The 23443-nt window shown below is 51.0% G+C and overlaps 2 protein-coding genes across 3 annotated transcripts in view; one reads left to right on the top strand and one right to left on the bottom strand.

Moving 5' to 3' along the window:
• Window positions 1–23443, top strand: part of LOC119976372 (claudin-11-like) — a 46046-nt gene that overhangs the window by 3783 nt on the left and 18820 nt on the right. The gene's annotated exons all lie outside the window — the stretch shown is intronic.
• LOC119976371 (EEF1A lysine methyltransferase 3-like) overlaps window positions 1–23443 on the bottom strand; it is a 73376-nt gene that overhangs the window by 46461 nt on the left and 3472 nt on the right. Inside the window, exon 1 of one of the 2 annotated variants that reach the window (XM_038816865.1) lies at window positions 18870–19134. The exons of the other annotated variant lie outside the window; for it this stretch is intronic. The gene's annotated coding sequence lies outside the window, so the exon portion shown is untranslated. Of the gene's footprint in view, window positions 1–18869; window positions 19135–23443 lie in introns of those variants that run through there. 2 annotated transcript variants of the gene reach the window in all.

Below are 23443 nucleotides of genomic sequence, written 5' to 3'. Positions count from 1 at the left end.
TTGGTCTTTTATGGGCCCAACTCTTACCTGAGTTATGCTCTGACTCTGAACATACTGATAATGCATCTTTGGATTCCCCTTGAATTTGTTTGCCAATATTCTTTCATGCCCTCTCCTTGCTTTACTAATTTCCTTTTTGGATTTTACCCCAGCATTTTCTGTATTGCACTCAGATTTCTGCAGTACAGAGTCCTCAGTGTCTGACATAAGGGGCGGGATTCTCCGACCCCCCCGCCGGGTCGGGGAATCGCCGGGGGCCGGTGTCAATGCAGCCCCCGCCATGTCCCGAATTCTCCGCCACCAGAGATTCGGCAGAGGCGGGAATCGCGCCGCGCCGGTCAGCGGTGCCCCCCCCCCCCGGCGATTCTCCGGCCCGCGATGGGCCGAAGTCCCACCGCTGTCAAGCCTGTCCCGCCGGCGTGGATCAAACCACCTACCTTATCGGCGGGAGCAGGCGGCATGGGCGGGCTCCAGTGTCCTGGGAGACCATCTGGCCCACCGGGTTTGCACCGACCCTTGGAAAGAACACCCTACCCAAGCCCATGCCTGCATCCTATACCCGTCGCCCACCTAAGCTATTTGGACACTAAGAGCAATTTAGCATGGCCAATCCACCTGAGCTGTGCATCTTAGGTCTGTGGGAGGAAACCAGAGCACCCGGAGGAAACCCACGCAGACATGGGGAGAATGTGCAGACTCCCCACAGACAGTGACCCAACCAGGAATCGAACCTGGGACCCTGGCACTGTGAAGCAACTGTGCTAACCTCTGTGCTCCCGTGCTTTATTGATGATTCCCATTATCTACTGTTTTCACCATGATTCCCATTATCTACTGTTTTGCCAGAGCCCCTTGATGCCATACTTGGTCAAGGGCAGTCACAGAATTTACAGTGCAGAAGGAGGCTATTTGGCCCATCGAGTCTTCACCAGCCCTTGGAAATAGCACCCTACCTAAGCCCACACCTCCACCCTATCCCCGTAGACCCACCTCACCCTATTGGACACGAAGGGCAATTTATCATAGCCAATCCACCTAACCCGCACATCTTTGGACTGTGGGAGGAAACCGGAGCACCCGGAGGAAACCCACGCAGACACGGGGAGAGCGTGCAGACTCCGCACAGACAGTGACCCAAGCCGGGAATCGAACCTGGGACGCTGGAGCTGAGAAGCAACAGTGCTAACCACTGTGCTACCATGCCCCCCCAGTCACTCTCACCTCACCTTGCCTGTTAAGTTCAGCTGTTTTGTGCATGCTTAGACCAAAGCTGTAATGGAGTGAATGACCCTGGCAGAATCCAAACTAAGCGTCTGTGGGCAGGTTATTGCTAGGACAACAGTGCTCTCACTTTCCCCCTGTTAATGCCAATCTCCTTAATTCCAGAGTCAGAGAGGTCTACTGCACAGAAAAGGCCCCTTTGCCCATCCTGTCTGCGCTGGTCAGGAACCACCACTTATGTATCCTAATCCCATTTTCCAGTACTTGGCCTATAGCCTTTTCTGCTTTGGCATCGCAAGTACATCTCTAAATACTTCCTCAGTGTTATGAGGGTCTCTGCCTCCACCCCCCTTTCAGGCAGCGAGTTCCAGACTCCCACCACCCTCTGGGTGAAAAGGTTTTTCCTCATATCCCCTCTAAACCTCCTGACCCTTACCTTAAAACTCTTCCCCCTGGGCATTGACCCCCTCCATGAAGGGGAAAGGTTTATTCCTGTCTACTCTACCCGTGCCCCTCATAATATGAAAATGAAATGAAAATGAAAATCGCTTATTGTCACGAGTAGGCTTCAATGAAGTTACTGTGAAAAGCCCCTAGTCGCCACATTCCGGCGCCTGTTTGGGGAGGCTGTTATGTAAATTGAACCGTGCTGCTGGCCTGCTTGGTCTGCTTTCAAAGCCAGCAATTTAGCCCTGAGCTAAACAGCCTATTATCCAGCTCAATGATGTCCCCTCAATCTCCTCTGCTCCAAGGAAAAAATCCCAGTCTACCCCAGTCGTCAGGTAAACATTTCTTTATTTTTGCAGAATAAGATCATTTGAAATGAAATGAAAATCGCTTATTGTCACGAGTAGGCTTCAATGAAGTTACTGTGAAAAGCCCCTAGTCGCCACCTTCCAGTGCCTCTCCGGGGAGGCTGGTACGGGAATCGAACCGTGCCGCTGGCCTGCCTTGGTCTGCTTTCAAAGCCAGCGATTTAGCCCAGTGAGCTAAACCAGGCCCTTGGCCTGTCGAGTCTGCACCGACTCTCCAAAAGAGCACCCTCCCTCGACCCACTCTCCCGCCCTTTCCCTGAAACCTCGTAACCCCACCGAACCTGCACATCTTTGGACTGTGGGCGGAAACCGGAGCACCCGGATGAAACCCACACAGAAAGTGCAAACTCCATACAGTCATCCCAAGGCCAGAATCAAAGCCTGGTCCCTGGCGCTGTGAGGCAGCAGTGCCTACCACTGTGCCGCCGTACCACTCCGTAAATGTTCCGTCCTCGAGTACATGAAACTGCAACTCAGAAGAAATTTATTTTTATCAATTCCAATTTCGAATAAAAGAGTACCTGGTCTTGATGGTTTTACCTTCAAGCAAAAGTACTTGCAATTGGTTTCGAGTCCATTTCCATATGGATCTATCTGTATCTCTGTTGCACGGGGCAATAAATTATCCTCACTGGGTTAAGGTCAATTTTTTCAAATTTTTTTAAGAAAACGTTTGTGAGGGCCACAAAGAATCCAGCACGGGTTTGGAGAGTGAAACAGAAAGGAACTTTATTTACAGCAATATGTACACAGCAATTCACCACTGCATCCTTCACTGGCTCGTACCATGCTCTGTTTATGCAGCTGCAACGACTAGTGATTGTTCCCCACCCCCCCTCATTGGAGGAGCTCATACGCCCCAAGAGTCAGCGGATAACCAATTGTCCCCAGCCAATAGCATTCAGGCAGGTTATAACATCAACCTTTCTCAATTAATAAAACCAATCATCGTTTTGCCTTTTAAAACTTGCCCATTTAATGTAAATTTCAGCCACACTTTATTTAATGATTCTTAAACATGAGCTATGAAGACTCACAAATATTATCAAATTTTTATCCATTGTTATAAATTATAAAAAGTTAAAAGGAACCACGCTCAACTTTTTCAGATTGATATCACACTGCCCAATAACAGTAGCGTTTCTCACTGTCTTTCACATTCAATAAACTGGGTGATTCATTAGCCAATTATTGATGCGAAGGGTCCATGTTTAAAACAAGTGACCTCCATACAATTTACAACCGCAATTTTACTGCGATCACGATATGGGTCTGGTCTCCACAATTCGATATGCTTCTGAACCTCCATAATTCAGACAATGTTTTATTCCTGTCTGCTCAAACACAGTACAGAACAGACAAAATAGAAAAACATAGCACAAGCTGGCGAAAAAAGTAAATTACGTCATCTTTGCTTTACATTCAGACACCTTTCCAATCGATGTAACTGTTAAATGGGTTAGCTTTCACAGTTAAACAAAACCATTCTTACACAAAAGGGAAAGGGGCAGAACTACAACCATAGAACATAGAACAGTGCAGCACAGAACAGGCCCTTCGGCCCTCGATGTTGTGCCGAGCCATGATCACCCGACTCAAACCCACGTATCCACCCTATACCCGTAACCCAACAACCCCCCCCCCCCCCTCTCTTAACCTTACTTTTTAGGACACTACGGGCAATTTAGCATGGCCAATCCACCTAACCCGCACATCTTTGGACTGTGGGAGGAAACCGGAGCACCCGGAGGAAACCCACGCATACACGGGGAGGACGTGCAGACTCCGCACAGACAGTGACCCAGCCGGGAACCGAACCTGGGACCCTGGAGCTGTGAAGCATTTATGCTAACCACCATGCTACCGTGCTGCCATTATGCTACCATGCTGCCCTAGAACCATTAGAACTAAAGTAGTAACACAGCAATCTTGCAACATTACCATAGGAAAAGAGATAGGACCGTTTCTTTGCTCATTTATCCTATTCTAGATCAATTTAAAATCTATTTTCAATTCCTAATGTTTGCTACTGAATCTGATTTGGAAAACGACCAAATCAGACATACTGATTACCTTTCTGAATCTTATGAAATTGGGTCCCGAATCAAACTGCAAATTTCTTCCTATCTAGCCTGTTGGTTCCTCTTAATATCTCAAAGTCTTTGAACACATCACTCATTAACCTTGTAAATTATTCGCAATGCAATCCTAGTTTCTTTAACCATTCCTTGAAGTTTAAACCTTGGGGTGGGATTCTCCCAACGGGAGTCTAAGTGCCGAGGCCGGAGTAAAAACCGGAGTGTTTAACTCTGGCATCAGCGCCCGTTCCCGGACCCCTATTCTCCGCCCTCCGTGGGGCTAGCAGGGGCGTTATGCGATTTACGGGGGCGGTGCCCCGGTGTGGCGTCAGAGACTCGGCACCGCGTAAAAGACGCGCATGTGCAGTTGGGCCAGCGCCAACTAGCGCATGTGCAGTGGCACCGGTGCCCCGGGAACGGAGCCCCCTTCCACCTCCCCACAGGCCGCCCCCCCCCCCCCCCCGCCCCCCCCCCCCAAGCCTTTGCGACGAGTACCCGCCGGCAGCAACCAGGTGTGGACGGTGCCGGAGGGACTAGGCTGTTTACGCACGGCCGCTCAGCCCATCCGGGCCGGAGAATCGCCACTCGCCGCTCGCGGCGATTCTCCGAGCGGCCCGGCGCAATTCACTGGTTTCGAGGGGGTGGGAGAATCTCGTGCGGGGGGCGGGGCGGCATGGCGCGATTCGTGCGGCGACCAGCGATCCCCCCCCCCACCCACAGCGTTTCTTGGGGTTTGGCTAAAATTTCAGTAATTTGTGTGGTAGTCCCTCCAAGAATAATACATCCTTTGTAAGGTGTAGTTCATTGTGCTGTTCACATTTCTCGGGTGCTTCCGTCTTATTCATTCATTCACAAATGCTAGGCCATCATTTACTTCCCATCCCTAACTTTCCTTGAGAAGGTGGTGGTGAGATGCCTTCTTGAACCGCTGCCGTCCACGTGGTGTAGGTACACCCACTGTGCTGTTAGGAAGGGTGTTCTGGGATTTGTACACAGTGACAGTGAAGGAACGGTGATATAGTCCCAAGTCAGGATGGTATGTAGCTTGACTGGTAACTTGCAGTTGGCGATGTCATGTGCTCTAACTAGAGCTTTGTACAGCTGAGGCATGAATTCTACCCCTGTGAGTTTCAGTCCTCTCTCGAAAAAGTGGGCAGCATTCCAATTGCCTTTTTGATTATTTTCTGCAGCTTGTCAGAATAAGGTTCCACGTGGGAGACAGATTGGGAAGGCTAGAGCCCATGGGATCTGAGGAACTTTGGCAAATTAGATCCCGAATTGCCAGAGTAGCGGGAATCAAAGCGTCACGGTCGATGGGCATTTTTCTGACTGGAACCTGTGTCCAGTGAGGTCCCGCAGGGGTCAGTGTTGGGTTGTGATTGTGGTTTATATAAAGGATATGGACTTCAAATATATGAGGGTCGGTCAGAAAGTTTGTGAATGACACGAAAATTGGTGGTGTGGTAAATAGTGAGGAGGAAAGCCATTGATTTCAGGAGCATATAAAGAAGTTTGTCAGACAGGCTGATCATTGGCAGATGGAGTTCAATCCGGGTAAGTGTGAGGTGATGCACTTGGGCAGGGCAAACAAGGCAAAGGGAATACATGATGAATGGCAGGACCATAGGAAGCACCGAGGATCAGAGGGATTTGGGTGTACATGTACAACGGTCCCCTATGGTAACAGGACAAGTGGATCAAGTTGGTGCAGCACGGTAGCACAGTTGCTTCACAGCTCCAGGGTCCCAGGTTCGATTCCTGGCTTGGGTCACTGTCTGTGCGGAGTCTGCATGTTCTCCCCCTGTCTGCGTGGGTTTCCTCCAGGTGCTCCGGTTTCCTCCCACAGTCCAAAGATGTGCAGGTTAGGTGGATTGGCCATGATAAATTGCTTTGGGTGTCCAAAAAGGTTCGGTGGGGTTGCTGGGTTACAGGGATAATTTGAAGTGAGAGTTTAAGTGGGGTGCTCTTTCCAAGAGCCAGTGCACATTCGATAGATGGAATCGTCTCCTTCTGCACTGTAAATTCCATGAAATCTATTCTATGAAAGTGGGTAAGAAGGCATATGGAGCGGGATTCTCCTATTCGGTGGCAGGGTGTCCACGCCGTCGGAAGTGCCATCGCGTTTCACGATGGCGTAAACGGGCCGCTGGGAGGAACGATTCTGGCCCCTACAGGGGGCCAGCGCGGCACTGGAGCAGTTCACGCCGCTCCAACCTCCCATTCCGGCGCAAACTGTGCGCCGAGCCAACCCGCGTATGCGCGGTGGCCTCCATCAACATGCCGGCCCCGCCACAACATGGCACGTAAGAAAATCGGCGAGAGGCTGGCCTGGGCTGGCCTGCCGATTGGTGGGCCCCGATCGCGGGCCAGGCCCCATCGGAGGCACCCCCTGGGGACAGAGCCCCCCTCCTCCACCCACAGGCCACCCCCCGACCCTGCACGTAGAGTTCCAGCCGGCTGTGACCAGGTGTGGACGGCGCCGGCGGGACTCTGCCTTTTCCGAGCGGCCGCTCGGCCCATTGGGGCCGGAGAATCGGCGGACCGGCCGCGTAGAGCGACCCGTAACCGGTGCCGCGCCAAACACGCCGGCGCCAATGGCACCGATTCTCCGCTCTGTGGAGAATCGCGTGCTGGCGTTGGGATGACGTGGCGCGGTTGTGGGGATTCGCTGTGGGGATCCAGCCCGGCGCTGGGCTGGGAGAATCCCGCCCAGGGTATTCTTGCGATTATTAGCAGAGGCATGGGGCGCGATTCTCCGCAAATGCGGAGAATCGTAAAGGCTGCCTTGGGACAGGCCGTGACCCACGGCAGCCTTCACGCCCACTTCCGGGGACGATTCTCCCCCCCTGGGCGGGGCTAGGAGCGCAGTCCCGTGCGTCACAGTGGCACGGCCTTAACGACCGTCGTCAAGGCCGCACATCCAGCATCACGCCGGCTGACGCGGCCGATGACGTCAGCCACGCATGCGCAGTTGCCGTCTTTCTCCTCAGCCGCCCGGCAAGATGTGGCGGCTTGATCTTGCCGGGCGGCGGAGGGGAAAGAGTGCGTCTGTTTTGGACAATGGCCCGACAATCGGTGGGCACCGATCGCGGGCCTGTCCCCTCCCGAGCACAGTTGTGGTGCTCCTGTGCCAATCGGGCGTCTAAATGCCTCAAACGGGCATCTGGCGCCCGTTTCACGACGGCAGCGAGCAGGTGTGTTTGCTGCCATGGTGAAACGGGCGTGAAGGGCCGGCCGCTCGGCCCATCGGCCTTGGAGAATCGGCGCTCGCTGTAAAAAACGGCTAGCGGCGATTCGTGGCGTGGGTCGGGCGTGGTGGGGGGAGAATAGTGGGAGGCCTATTCTCCCACCCGGCATGGGGGACGGAGAATCGCACCCATGGAGTTTGAGAGCATGGAGATTATGCTGAAACTGTACAAAACATTGGATAGGCCACAGCTAGAGTATTGTGTGTCATTGCAGTTCTGGAATCCAAATTATAGGAGAGATGTAATCACTAGAAAGGGTGCAGAGCAGATTTACCAGGGTGTTGCCTGAGCATAGAGAGTTTCAGCTGTGAAGAGAGATTGGATAGACTGGGGTTGTTTTTCTTGGAGCAGAGGAGGGACATGATTGAGATGTATAAAATTATGAGCAGCATAGATGTAAACAGGAAGAAACCTTTCCCCTTGATGGAGGGGTCAATGACCAGGGGGAAGAGATTTTAGGTAAGGGACAGGAGGGGGGAATGTGAGGAAAACCTTTTCACCCAGAGGGTGGTGGGAGTCTGGACCTCGCTGCCTGAATGGATGGTGGAGGCAGAGACACTCACAACATTGAAGAAGTATTTTGCATTTGCAATGCCGAGGCTGTGGCCCCAAGTGCTGGAAAATGAGATTGGAATAGTTAGCTGGTTGTTTTTGACCAGCGCAGACCGGATGGACCAAAGGACCTTTCAATGCTGCAGACCTCGAAGAAAACAAAGGAATTGTAATATTTTTATTTTCATATTATCATTTTCATATTTTTTATGTACTGGAATTCAAGAGGTTTGTCAGTATTATAATTGGAGTAAGCGGCTGGGTAACTGTGGGAATCGAAACAACAGTAAAAAGTGGTTTTGAACAAAGATCTTCAATCAGAATCTTACAAAAGACATAAACATAATCCGTTTTGAATTGGTTTGTGTGGTTGGAAGAGGAATCTATGCATATACTCTAGCTGTGCCCTATCCAATGTCTTGCAAAAGTAAGTAAAATATAGATAGGGGACGTTCTTTCTTTTTAAAGAAATAAATTAATCAATTTTCAGAAGAAAGCATTTCTAAAGAGATTGGCTGAGGCTATGGAAAGATAAAAGGAAAAGGGCACATTTCAGGAAATACTGGGGGCTGGATTCTCCGTCATCGGGTTCCTCCGCTTCACCACCAGCGCACTCACGCCCGTGAATTTCTCAATGGCGTGGGGTTGCCCACAATAGGAAACCCCATTGGGACGGAGGACCCCACTGCTGGCTGGGGGGGGTGGGGGGGGGGGGTGTGGGGGGGGGGGGGGGGGGGGGGGGCACACCAGAAAGCGGGTGCGGTGGGACAAAGGATCCCCCCCTGAAATGTTTATGGGGTGGGCTAGCTGTATAGATCTTTCAGAAGTGACAGGAAGACAGATCAGAACTCCCAGAAGGCTGTGTGACAAAACCAGACTTAAAATCAGACCAACTACTGTCCACCTCAGAGGGAAGAGAAAACAGCGCTGCAGTAAAGAAATGTCCAGGAATTCTATGGATTTAAAAATCCATGAGGAGTTGTGGAATAGAAATGGGGAAAGATTAACTTTGAGGGTGGTTAAGTAAAGGGGCAAGATTCTCCAGTTGGGTGATTCCGCCGGAGCTGGATTTTACCAGTTTTCCAATTCCCTTAAGGTCAGAAATCAGGAAGCAATTCCGTCTTCCTCCCTATGCAAATTTATGCATGGCGTGGAATGTGAGGGATTCCCGAGGGAATCCCGCTATCAGGCCGCCATTTTGGCAGCGGCCCAATAGCGAAATCCTGCGGCCACCGCACCCCGCCCCCATCCCCACACACACCACTCAGCATTCCCCACCCCCACCCCCAACCCCCCACCCCCACACACACCACTCAGCATCCCCCCACCCCCACCCCCCATCCCCACACACCACTCAGCATTCCCCACCCCCACCCCCAACCCCCCACACACACCACTCAGCATTCCCCACACCCACCCCCCATCCCCACACACCACTCAGCATTCCCCACCCCCACCCCCATCCCCACACACCAATCAGCATTCCCCACCCCCGCCCCCCCCAACCCCCCAACCCCCACACACACCACTCAGCATCCCCCACCCCCACCCCCATCCCCACACACCACTCAGCATTCCCTCCCCACCCCCACACACACCACACAGCATCCCCCCACCCCCACCCCCATCCCCACACACACCACTCAGCATTCCCCCCCCACCCCCACACACACCACACAGCATCCCCCCACCCCCACCCCCCATCCCCACACACACCACTCAGCATTCCCCACCCCCACCCCCATCCCCAAACACCACACAGCAATTCCCACCCCCCACACACCACTCAGCATTCCCCACCCCCCACCCCCACCCCCACACACACCACTCAGCATTCCCCTCCCCACCCCCACACACACCACTCAGCATCCCCCACCCCCACCCCCCACCCCCGCACACACCACTCAGCATTCCCCACCCCCCACCCCCACCCCCACACACACCACTCAGCATTCCCCACCCCCACCCCCCCACACACACCACTCAGCATCCCCCCACCCCCACCCCCCCCCACCCCACACACACCACGCAGCATTCCCCTCCCCACCCCCACACACACCACTCAGCATTCCCACCCCCAACCCCCCCACCCCCACCACTCAGCATTCCCCACCCCCACCCCCCATCCCCACACACACCACTCAGCATTCCCACCCCCAACCCCCCCACCCCCACCACTCAGCATTCCCCACCCCCACCCCCCATCCCCACACACACCACTCAGCATTCCCCACCCCCACCCCCACACACACCACTCAGCATCCTCCACCCCCACCCCCCACCCCCCACCCCCACCCCCACCCCCACACACACCACTCAGCATTCCCCACCCCGACACCCCACCCCCACACACCACTCAGCATTCCCCACCCCCACCCCCACCCCCACACACACCACTCAGCATTCCCCACCCCCACCCCCACACACACCACTCAGCATTCCCCACCCCGACCCCCCCACCCCCACACACCACTCAGCATTCCCCACCCCGACCCCCCACCCCCACACACCACTCAGCATTCCCCACCCCCAACCCCCCCACCCCCAGCCCCACACACCACTCAGCATTCCCCACCCCCGACCCCCCACACACACCACTCAGCATCCCCCCCCCCCACACACACCCCACCCCCGACCCCCCACACACACCACTCAGCATCCCCCACCCCCACCGCACGCAAATCTGACCCCAGCCCCAGATTGACTGGGCGCCCCAAGCTTCCCGAAGTAGGGGAGTGAACCCACCCTCCACTCTCCCCAGGGACCCCTGTAATAGGCGGACCACCCCCCCCCCCCACCCCAGGGACTCCTGTAATAGGAAGACCTCCCCCCCCGGACCCCTGTAATAGGGAGACCCCCCAGGGACCCCTGTAATAGGCAGACTCCCTAGGACTCCTGTAATAGAGAGACCCCCCCAGGGACCCCTGTAATAGGGAGACCTCCCCTCCCCAAGAGACCCCTGTAATAGGGAGCCCCCTCCAGGGACCCCTATAATAAGAAGACTGCCCCACAGGGACCCCTGTAATAGGGAGACCTCCCCCCCCCCCAGACCCCTGTAATGAGGAGACTCCCCCCCCTCCCCCCACCCCCCCCCACAGGGACGCCTGTAATAAGTGACACCCCCAGAGACCCATTGACCAAAAGCCTCCCCATAACCCCCCCCCCCCCCCCCCCCCCCCCCCACCAAAGGGACCCATGTAATAGGGGAATGCCCCACAGGGATCCCCTGCACCTCCCCCCCCCCCCCCCCGAAAATACACCATTGCCATGGAAACTAAAGAGCAGCCCAGACAGGGGCAGTGAGAAATTCCAGCTTCAATGCTTACTTTGTAGTTCCACATGTCCATTCCTGCAAAGAGAGCAGTTGTGAGCGTGATCTGTCTCCTGGTCCTTGTCATGGTATGCAGATAATGATATACAGACAGGCAGCTAATGAACACAGGGAACAGGACATGACCAATGAGCAGGCAGGACAGTCAGGGGTGGTATCTCACTATAAAAGGCACGAGGCACTCACACCCCGCCTCTTTCCACTGATGAACATCTACAGAGTGAGTCAGGGTGTATGTACAGTATCACACCTCCCGCACGTGGCTAAGAGCTAGTCTGGTTCAGTCAGACAGAGTAACCACACTGAGGTTAGCAGAGAGTCGGACTCATAGAGAACTGTGCTACTGGTTCAATAAATCAGATTGAACTAACTTCAAGGTCTGGAGTATCTTTTGGTTAAAGCTGCATCCAGTTGCAGCCTGTGTTATCCCAGAGTACATAACATAGCAGCCCTCCTCTCTGAGACTCCTTTTGATGCTGCTATCTGTCTCCTGGTCCTCCTCTCTCTCGCTCTTTTAATGCTGCTGTCTCTCTCTGGGTTCTCCTCCCTTTGTGATGCTGCTGTCTGTCTCTGGGTCCACATCTCTCTCTCCCTCTCTCTCTTTTACATGCTGCTGTCTCACTCTGGATTCTCCTCTCCCTCTCTCTCTCTTTTTGATGTTGCCGTCTCTCTCTGGATTCTCCTCTCTCTCTCTCTTTCTTTTTGATGCTGCTGTCTCTCTCTGGATTCTCCTCTCTTTCTCTTTCTTTTTGATGCTGCTGTCTCTCTCTGGATTCTCCTCTCCCTCTCTCTTTCTTTTACATGCTGCTGTCTCACTCTGGATTCTCCTCTCCCTCTCTCTCTCTTTTTGATGTTGCCGTCTCTCTCTGGATTCTCCTCGCTCTCTCTTTCTTTTTCGCGAACTGCGTGCTGCGGGATGCACGCATGCGCAGTTGTGCTGGTGCCAACGAGGACATGCGCAGTGGCACCGGCGCCAATGCGTGCTTGCGCACTGGCCTCCTTCGATGTGCCGGCCCCGACGCAACATGGCGCAGGACTACAGGGGAGGCCTGAAGGGGAGGGAAAGGAGGCCCCCAGCCACAGAGGCCCGCCCGTCGACCGGTGGGACCCGATTGCGGGCCAGGCCACATCGGAGGCCCCCCCAGCGTCGGACCCACCCCCCTCCCCAAAGGCCACCACCCGGCCCTTACCCTTACACGCCGAGGTCCCACAGGCTCAGAGCAGGTTAGAATGGCGCCTGCAGGACTCGGCTCTTTTCTTACGGACACTCAGCCCATACGGGCTGGAGATTCAGTGGGTCGGCCGCGTAGAGCGGCCCATGACCAGCACCGTGCCAACCACACCGGCGCCAATAGCACCGATTTTACGCTCTGCGGAGAATTGCGTGCTGGCGTCGTGGCGGCATGGTGCGATTCGTGCGGCCCGCCAGCGATTCTTCAACCCTGCGCGGGGTCGGAGAATCCCGCCCCTGATTCCTTGCAGATGATTGCTTGGTCAGCCATGATCCCATTTGGCTTGAGGGGCTGAATGACCTACTCCTGCTCCTTGATTATATGTTTGTATGTCTACGCACCTATTACTGAAGCAACAGAGACCTTTCCCTTCAGGGTACCTGAATAATTCTGCCAAATGGGCCAATACCTGGGGAATGAAATTCAACAGAGCGAAATGTAACATGAGTCAAATCAGCATCAACCGATGTCCATCAGTATCTAACTGCACAGTATAGGATTCTCCCCTTAATGTTACTCAAGAATGCTGTACTTTTGGAGTCCACATCCAAAGTAGAATATTCAAAGTCAATACACATTCCTGATGCTGGGTTGGTGAAACAGAATTTTCATGACTTTTCAACGACAGTGAATCTACAAATGCACCAAACACTTGTCTGATCAGACCTAGAGTACGGTGTAATCGCTTGGGACCCATATACTACAAAGTTCAATGTTGGCAACTTGTTTTGTTGCAAATGACTCACCAGTGTCCCCCAGTTGATGATATCACGAGGCTGGTACAGTCTACAGAACCAAAGAAAGGTGCACAGGTTGACATGCTTTGATAAACGTTTGAATGGATAATTGATTATTCCTGAGCAGGGTGTCATGCCCAATAGCAACTGAGCTCAAAGAGTTCACAACAACTTTACACACTTCAACGTCCTACCTTTACAAACGCCTTCCCCCCCCCCCCCCCCCCCAAGAACAATTAAGGACTTCCGCAAACTTTACTCTCCATGCTCTCTGAGGATATATTTAAGGAAAACGGATGAATATTTTAATAAATGCAGTCACTGAATTCACATCTTGCGCACCTCCTGGGAAACTTTATCAAGATCAAGGTGACCTATACTGAAGCGTTTGCTTCCTTAGCTAGCTAGGCAGCTGACCACAACAGTCCTGAGAGCCCATTTGCAACAAGATATATCGATAACCATTAGTCAGCTGCTGGATTGCCCGCTGTTGTAAGAAATTATTTATAATCCCTTTGAGCTATCTGTTCGATCGCTCAAAGCTGACATCATATTGTGGCAGTTATGATTTATTTCAGCATAAATTGGAACTTAATGCACCCAGCATTTGAACAGAAGTTTACAAAGTACAAATGAGAATTACATTATCCATTGTTGTCCTTTGGGTGGTAGACTTGCCTCTTTACTCTTTTCTTCTTCTTGCAGATGTATTTATATCAGTTCAGATCGCAGCCCCTCCTGCTGCTGTCACACTGAGAATGCCCAAAATTTGCTGGGATCTTCTTGGCATGGCATGGTGGCAGAAGGGCGGCAGGATGGCACAGTGCTTAGCACTGCTGCCTCACAGCTTCAGGGACCTGGTTCAATTCTTTCTTTTTTAATTTAATTTAGAGAACCCAATTCATTTTTTTCCAATTAAGGGGCAATTTAGCATGGCCAATCCACCTACCTGCATATTTTTGGGTTGTTGGGGCGAAACCCACGCAACCATGGGGAGAATGTGGAAACTCCACACGGACAGTGACCCAGACACGGGATCGAACCTGGGACCTCCGGCGCCGTGAGGCAGCAGTGCTAACCACTGTGCCACCGTGCTGACCCGACATGGTTCAATTCTGACATTGGGTGACTCTCTGTGTGGAGTCTGCACGTTCTCCCCGTGTCTGCGTGGTTTCCTCCGGGTGCTCCGGTTTCTTCCCACAGTCCAACGATATGCAGTTTAGGTGGATTGGTCATGATAAATTGCCCCTTAGGGTAGAATTACAGGGACAGAACAAAGAACAAAGAACAAAGAAAATTACCAGCACAGGAACAGGCCCTTCGGCCTTCCCAGCCTGCGCCGATCCAGATCCTTTATCTAAACCTGTCGCCTATTTTCCAAGGATCTACTTCCCTCTGTTCCTCGCCCGTTCATATATCTGTCTAGATGCATGTTAAATGATGCTATTGTGCCCCCCTCTACCACCACCGCTGGCAAAGCATTCAAGGCACCCACCACCCTCTGCGTAAACAACTTTCCACGCACATCTCCCATAAACTTTCCCCCTCTCACCTTGAAATCATGACCCACTCGTAATTGACACCCCCACTCTTGGAAAAAGCTTGTTGCTATCCACCCTGTCCATCCCTCTCATAATTTTGTAGACCTCAATCAGGTACCCCTCAACCTCCGTCTTTCCAATGAAAACAATCCTAATCTACTCAACCTTTCTTCATAGCTCGCACCCTCCATACCAGGCAACATCCTGGTGAACCTCCTCTGCATCCTCTCTAAAGCATCCACATCCTTCTAGTAATATGGCGACCAGAACTGCATGCAGTATTCCAAATGTGGTGAACCAAAGTCCTATACAACTGTAACATGACCTGCCGACTCTTGTACTCAATACCCCGTCCGATGCCACCTTCAGGCTACAATGGACCTGAACTCCAGATCTCTCTGTACATTAATTTTCCCCAGGACTCTTCCATTGACCGTATAGTCCGCTCTTGAATTTGATCTTCCAAAATGCATCACCTCGCATTTGCCTGGATTGAACTCCATCTGCCATTTCTCTGCCTAACTCTCCAATCTATTTATATTTTGCTGTATTCTCTGACAGTCCTCCTCGCTATCGGCAACTCCACCAATCTTAGTATCATCTGCAAACTTGCTAATCAGACCACCTATACCTTCGTCCAGATCATTTATGTATATCACAAACAACAGTGGTCCGAGCACGGATCCCTGTGGAACACCTCTAGTCACCTTTCTCCATTTTGAGATATTCCCTTCCACCACCATTCTCTGTCTCCTGTTGCCCAGCCAGTTCTTTATCCATCTAGCTAGTACACCCTGGACCCCATACGACTTCACTTTTTTCATCAACCTGCCATGGGAAACTTTATCAAACGCCTTACTGAAGTCCATGCATATGACATCTACAGCCCTTCCCTCATCAATTAACTTTGTCACTTCCTCAAAGAATTCTATTATATTTGTAAGACATGACCTTCCCTGCACAAAACCATGCTGCCAATCACTGATAAGTCTATGTTCTTCCAAATGTGAATAGATCCTGTCCCTCAGTATCTTCTCCAACAGTTTGCCTACCACTGACGTCAAGCTCAGAGGTCTATAATTCCCTGGATTATCCCTGCTACCCTTCTTAAACAAAGGGACAACATTAGCAATTCTCAAGTCCTCTGGGACCTCACCCGTGCTCAAGAATGCTGCAAAGATATCTGTTAAGGCCCCAGCTATTTCGTCCCCTGCTTCCCTCAGTAACCTGGGATAGATCCCATCCGGACCTGGGGACTTGTCCACCTTAATGCCTTTTAGAATACCCAAAACCTCCCCCTTCCTTATGCCGACATGACTTAGAGTATTTAAACATCCATCTCTAGCCTCAACATCCATTATGTCCCTCCCCTTGGTGAATACCGATGCAAAGTACTCATTAAGAATCTCACCCATTTCCTCTGACTCCACGCATAAATTCCCTCTTTTGTCTTTGAGTGGGCCAATCCTTTCTCTAGTTACCCTTTTGCTCCTTATATACGAATAAAAGGCTTTGGGATTTTCCTTAACCCTGTTAGCCAAAGATATTTCATGACCCCTTTTAACCCTCTTTATTGCGCGTTTGAGATTTGTCCTACTTTCCCGATATTCCTCCAAAGCTTCATCAGTTTTAAGTCACCTAGATCTTATGTATTCTTCCTTTTTCATCTTAGCTAGTCTCACAATTCCACCCGTCATCCATGGTTCCCTAATCTTGTCATTTCTATCCCTCATTTTCACAGGGACATGTCTGTCCTGCACTCTAATCAACCTTTCCTTAAAAGATTCCCACATTTCAAATGTGGATTTACCCTTAAACAGCTGCTCCTAATCCACATTCCTAAGCTCCTGCCGAAGTTTGTTATACTTGGCCTTTCCCCAATTTAGCACTCTTCCTTTAGGACCACTCTCGTCTTTGTCCATGAGTATTCTAAAACTTACGGAATTGTGATCGCTATTCCCAAAGTAATCACCGACTGAAGCTTCAACCACCTGGCTGGGATCATTCCCCAATACCAGATCCAGTATGGCCCCTTCCCGAGTTGGACTATTTACATACTACTCTAAAAAACTCTCCTGGATGCTCCTTACAAACTCTGCTCCATCTACACCTCGAACACTACACGAGTCCCATTCAATGTTGGGGAAGTTAAAATCTCCCATCATGACCACCCTACTGCTCCTACATTTTTCCATAATCTGTCTACATATTTGTACCTTTAATTCACGCTCGCTTTTGGGAGGCCTATAGTAAAGTCCCAACAATGTTACTGCACCCTTCCTATTTCTCAGCTCCACCCATATTGCCTCAGTGCTCGAATCCTCCATCGTGCCCTCCTTAATCGTAACTGTGATATCATCTCTGACCAGTAATGCAACTCCTCCACCTCTTTTACCTCCCTCTCTATCCTTCCTGAAGCATCTATACCCTGGGATATTTAGTTGCCTGTCTTGCCTTTCTCTCAACCAAGTCTCAGTAATACCAATAACTTCATATTCCCAGGTACTGATCCAAGCCCTAAGTTCATCTGCCTTACCTGCTACACTTGTCGCATTAAAACAAATGCACCTTAGACCATCTGTCCCTTTGCGTTCATCATCTCTTCCCTGTCTACTCTTCCCCTTAGTCACAATGCGTTTATTATCTAGTACCTTACTGGCTTCAGTTGCTGCCTCTTTACTGACCTCTAACTTCCTAATCTGGTTCCCAACCCCCTGCCACATTAGTTTAAAGCCTCCCCAACAGTTTTTTAGCAAAAGCACCCCCTAGGACATTGGTTCCAGTCCTGCCCAGGTGTAGACCATCCGGTTTGTAATGGTCCCACCGCCCCCAGAACCGGTTCCAATATTCCAAAAATCTGAACCCCTCCCTCCTGCACCATCTCTCAAGCCACGTATTCATTCTGACTATTCTTGAATGTCTACTCTGACTGTCCCGTGGCACTGGTAGCAATCCTGAGATTACTACCTTTGAGGTCCTACTTTTTAACTTATCTCCTCACTCCCTAAATTCTGATTGTAGGACCTCATCCCGTTTTTTACCTATATCGTTGGTGCCTATATGCACCACGACAACTGGCTGTTCACCCTCCCCCTTCAGTATGCCCTGCAGCCGATCTGAGAAATCCCTGACCCGTGCACCCGGGAGGCAACATACCATTTGGGAGTCTCGTTTTCGACCACAGAAACACCTGTCTACTCCTCTTACAATTGAATCCCGTATGACTATAGACCTGTCAGTCTTTTTCCCACCCTTCTGTGCAGCAGAGCTAGCCACGGTGCCATGAGCCTGGCTACTACTGCCTTCCCCTGGTGAGTCATCTCCCCCAACAGTATCCAAAATGGTATACCTGTTTTGGAGGGAGATGACCGCAGGGAACACCTGCACTGCCTTCCTGCTCTTTCTCTGCCTTTTGGTCACCCATTCCCTGTCTCCCTCACCAATCCTAAAGATGTGGTGTGACCAACTCACTGAACGTGCTATCCACGATCTCCTCAGCATCACGGATGCTCCAAAGTGAGTCCATCCGCAGCTCCAGAGCCGTCAATCGGTCTAACAGGAGCTGCAGCTGGACACACTTCCCACAGATGAAGGAGTCAGGGGCATCGACCGCGTCCCTGAACTCCCACATTGAGCATGAGGAGCATAACACGGGTGTGGGATCTCCTGCCATATTTACACTTTACCTTAACTGATTACAAATATAATATCAAATAATGAATAAGTGAAGGGAATAAAGATTTTACTTACCAATCACAATACTTACCAACACACGAAGAGTTGAATTTCTCCCAGCTACTGCTAATTGGAGCACTTTCCTTACCAGCCAATCAGGTCACTGCTTTGCTGTGATGTCACTCTTAAAGGTAAGTTTTTGAAGTTTTTAAAGAGGTAAATTTACCTTCCTGACAGACCCCTGACCACCGCCCCCGCCGAAAATCTGAAGATAGGGCGGGGGATCGGGCCCAGGTAATGTAGTCGTTCACAGGGTCAGTGCAGACTCGATGGGTTGAATGGCCTCCGTCTGCACTGTAAGGGTTCTATGATTCAATGATATAGGCAAGGCTGGGATGACAGAAAAATCCACCCAATCATGTACCTTCCACACCCTTACCTGACCCAATTATAAGCTTGGTGAATTCTGTTTCCAAACATGGCTCCTGGACTCCCTCATCAGTTTTCGCAGTTTTCTGTTGTTGGTTTCTGTTGCCATGGTGATGTGCAATCCAGGACCTTGATGACAGCAAGACTCAAACTGAATCAAACCTTAATGCACGAAAATGTTTGAAAATGATTTATAATTAATTCTGTTTCAAAAGTTTACAGAGGCTCTTGTGTATTCCGACGTTCAAAGAGAGTTCCTCTTGTTCCTTCCTGGTGAACAGAAATGTGTTTTCACAACACTGGCGCCACCTCTAACGCACTTCGAACCTTGAGTCAGAAGAAAATCCAAAGCGGTTTTTCTTTCACAAAGAGGCTTTTCAGAGACGATCTTTCTTAACTCTTGCAATCCTCAATCGCAAAAACTTCCTCTGAATCCATGGAAGAGGCTCTTTACAGAGTGGATAGAGCCCAGAAGGGGGCCATTCAGCCTGTCCTGTTTGCACCAGCTCTCCAAGATAGTAATCTCTCACCCATTCCACCCCCACCCTCACCACCACTTCCTACCCACGACCCTGCACATTCTTCCTTTTCAGATAACAATCCAATTGCCCCTTGACAGCCTCAAGTGAACCTGCCTCCACACCATACTCATGCAGGACATTCCAGATCCTAACCACTCGGTGTAAGAAAAATATTTCAGTAACATGGAATCATCGAAAATAGGAACAGGAGGAAGCCATTCAGCCCTTCGAACCACATTCGTTATGATCATGGCTGATCATCCAACTAAATAGCCTGATCCCGCCTTCCCCCTCCCCCATATCCTTTGACCCCCCTTCACCGAACGTGTTATATTTAACTGCTTCTTGAAAACATAAAGGGCTGGATTCTCCATCCCGACGCACCTGTTTTCTGGTGCTGTGCGTCTCTGCCGGCAGTGGGACCCTCCGTTCCGGCAGCCAGCCAATAGAGTTTCCCATTGTGGCCACCCCCACGCCCATCGGGAAATCTGCAGCCATGAGTGCGCTGCCGGCGAAGTGGAGGATCCCACTCACGGAGAATCCCCCCCCCCCCCTCCCCCCCCGCAATGTTTTGGGCTCAACTACTTTCTGCATCGCATAGTTTGCTTCCTCTCCCAATCACCTTAAATCTGCACTCTGTTTCCCTACCCTTCCACCAAACCCATGGTGATTTGGAATACCTCTCTCAAATCTTCTCTCAACCTTCTCTTCTCCAAGGAAAACAGTCCTAACTTCTCCAAACTATGTTTTTTATTCATTTATGGGATGTGGAAGTCATTGTCTGGGCCAGCATTTATTTTCAATCCCCAATTGCCCTTAAACTAAGTGGTTGCTACTGCATTTCAGAGGGGCATTTAAGAGTCACCCACATTGCTGTGCGTCTGGAGCCACATGTAGGCCGGACCAGGTAAGGACGGCAGATTCCCTTCCCTGAAGGACACGAGCGAACCAAGTGGGTTTTTAATGATAATTGACAATGTTCATCATTTGACTTTTAATTCCAGGGGCGCGATTCTCCGCTGCCCACGCCGGTTGGGAGAATAGTGTGAGGGCCTCCCGACATTTTTTGCGCCCTCCCGCAATTCTTCCCCCCCCCTCGCCCGACCCACGTCACGAATCGCCGCTCGCCGTTTTTTACGGCGAGCGGCGATTCTCCGCGGCCGATGGGCCGAGCGGCCGGGCCTTTACACCCGTTTTTTCACGGCAGCAAACACACCTGCTTTTGGGGCATCCAGAGGCCCGTTTGTGGCGGGAGCATCACCGTTGTGCTCGGGAGGGGACAGGTCCAAAAGGGACGCACTATTTCCCCTCTGCCGCCTGACAAGATCAAGCCGCCACATCTTGTCAGGCGGCGGTGGAGATATGCGGAGCCGCGCATGCGTGGTTTCCGTCAATGGCGTGATGACGTCACCCACGCATGCGCGGGTTGGAGCCGGGTCCAACCTGCGCATGCGCGGCTGACGTCATACAGATGCCAGCCGCGTGTCATCTTGGCGCGCGGCCTTAACGACGGTCGTTAAGGCCGCGACGCCGTGATTCCCGGGGTCCCGCTCCTAGCCCCGATGTGGGGGGAGAATCGTGTCCCGGGAACGGGCGTGAAAGTTGTCGTGAAACACGGCCAGTTTCACAGCAGCCTTTATGACTCTCCGCATTTGCGGAGAATCTCGCCCCAGATTTTTAGTGAATTCAAATTTCAGCATCTAACATGGCGGGATTTGAATCCAGGTTGGCAGAGCATTACCCTGGGCCTCTGGATTACTAGTCCAGTGACAATACCACAACGCCACTGCCTCCTCTTTCATAATTGAAGTTCCTCATCGCTGAAACCATTCTCATGAATCTTTTCCAATGTCATCACTTTGTTCTAGAACTGGGTGTAATATTGTATTTGAGGTGAAATCAGCCTTTTATACAAGTTTAGCACAACTTCCTTGCTTTAGCACTCTGTGCTACTAATGAAACCGAGGATTTTGTGTGCTTTATTAACTGCATTCTCCAGCTTTCTTGCCACCTTCAATGATCCACGCACCCACACACACACACACACACACACACACGCGCCCTGGCTCCTGCACCCCCTTTAGAATTGTACCCCTTATTTTATATTGTCTCCGCATTCTTATGCGCAAAATTAATCACTTCACACGTCTCTGCATCAGATTTCACCTATTAGTTGACAGTCCATTCCACTCTTCTCCTCACAATGCTTCCAAGTTTTGTATCGTCTGCAGGTTTTGGAACTGTGCCCTGTGCACCAAGTTTATTAGTATATATCAGGAAGGGCATGGAACCCGATGCCAATTCCTGGGGAATTCCACCGAAAACCTTCCTCCGGCTCAAAAAACATCCATTAGCCACTACTTTCTGTTTCCTGTCACTCGGCCAATTTCACATCCATGTTGCCTCTGACCCTTTTGCTCCACGAGCTATAACATTTCCCACAAGTCTGTTATTCAAATGCCTTGTAGAAATGCACATTCTCCACGCCAACAGTATTGCCTTCATCAATCCTCTCTGTTGCCTGAGCGAAACATTCCAGCAAGTTAGTTGAACATGACTTTCCCGTAACAAATCTGTGTCTGAAAACCAGACATTTTTAGAACGTACCATTCATCGTTTTTTTCCCAAAAATTTGCTTCGCTGTTATTCATTCTTAGGGTGTGGGAATCGCCGGCTCGGCCAGCATTTATTGCCCATCCTAATTGTCCTTGAGAAAATACTGGGGAGCTGCCTTCTTGAATCTCTGCAGTCCATGTGGTGTAGACACACCCACAGTGCTGTTAGGCAGGGAGTTCCAGGATGTTGACTCAATTAAAATTAACTTGCCTACACAATTCAGCTGGGGTTGTTATCTGTTTTCCTCCTTGCACACCAGCTTATCCCCATGCTCCAGGTGAGCCTTGTCCCTACCCATCCCAGATTCTTCCAAACTGCCCCCTGCCCAAAGTGCCAGACCCAAAATGCCTCAAAACCCAAAATCCAACTGCCAGTTTTGACAGAGTGAACCTCGATTAATTTTGCCCTGAATTATCCATCACCAAGGACCTCACTGGCCTGTAATTGTTGGGTTCACCTCTCCATCCTTTGTGAACAAGGGTGTAACATTTGTAATTCTTCCGTCGGATTGGCATCACCCCTGAGCCTCGGGATTTCTGGAAGGTTATGGCCAGTGCTCCTGCAATTTCCACTCTCACTTCACTTACTATCTTTGAATTTACTTATTATGGGTCACCCACCCCTCACAGCAAGCACGTATGAGGATGACCTGACCTGCCACCCCTCATCGATACCCCCGCCAAACCCCCTCCATCAGCCAGCCCCATCAGAAAATCCCATCAGTCACTCCCATCATATCATCCCGTCAGACCGCCTCATGGGTTCCCCCTCAGACCCCCATCAGACTCCCCATCAATTCCCCCATCAGTCACTCCCATGATACCATTCCCTCAGACCACCCATCAGACCCCCCCCCCCAAAATCAGGCACTCCCATCAGTTACCCCCATCAGACCCCACCATCAAACTGCCCCATCAGATACCCCTATCAGTCACCCCCATCAGAAGCCCCCATTGTAGACCCCATCAGTCACCCTGCCTAAAAGCTGAAGGGCAGTCCAGGCAGTACAGTGAAAAAATCACTGCATTTTCTTTTACCCTTTCCAAACAACTGTTGCCTCAGACAAAAAGTGTTGACAGCTTTACAAGTATCAGAAGCTTCTTCAAAAGCAAAGTGCACTTGATAAGGCAAATCCCCCGACAGGTGTTGAAATAATAAACTCTCATTCAATTTCACACAGCAATAAATTTCACTAGCCAGTGATTGAGTTTTATTATTCCAGAGGCAGGTGCTTGATGGATTATTTATGTATCTTTCCCTTCACCCTTGAATGCATCTCAAGTATCCAACTTAGATGCAAACCACAATGTTTCTAAACACTCTTTATATGATTGCAAACTCCTCACCACATCAAAAGCAGCTAAGTGCTTTCTGTTGTGAAGAAGATAAAATGAAATCACTTTGCTTTTTTTGATGTGAGGAGCTGTCAATATAGCTCCATTCTCCG

This window comes from Scyliorhinus canicula, chromosome 13, assembly GCF_902713615.1.
Source record: "Scyliorhinus canicula chromosome 13, sScyCan1.1, whole genome shotgun sequence".
Taxonomy (NCBI): domain Eukaryota; kingdom Metazoa; phylum Chordata; class Chondrichthyes; order Carcharhiniformes; family Scyliorhinidae; genus Scyliorhinus; species Scyliorhinus canicula.
Note: the sequence above shows the minus strand (reverse complement) of the source record. Positions and strands in the feature narration are given on the sequence as shown.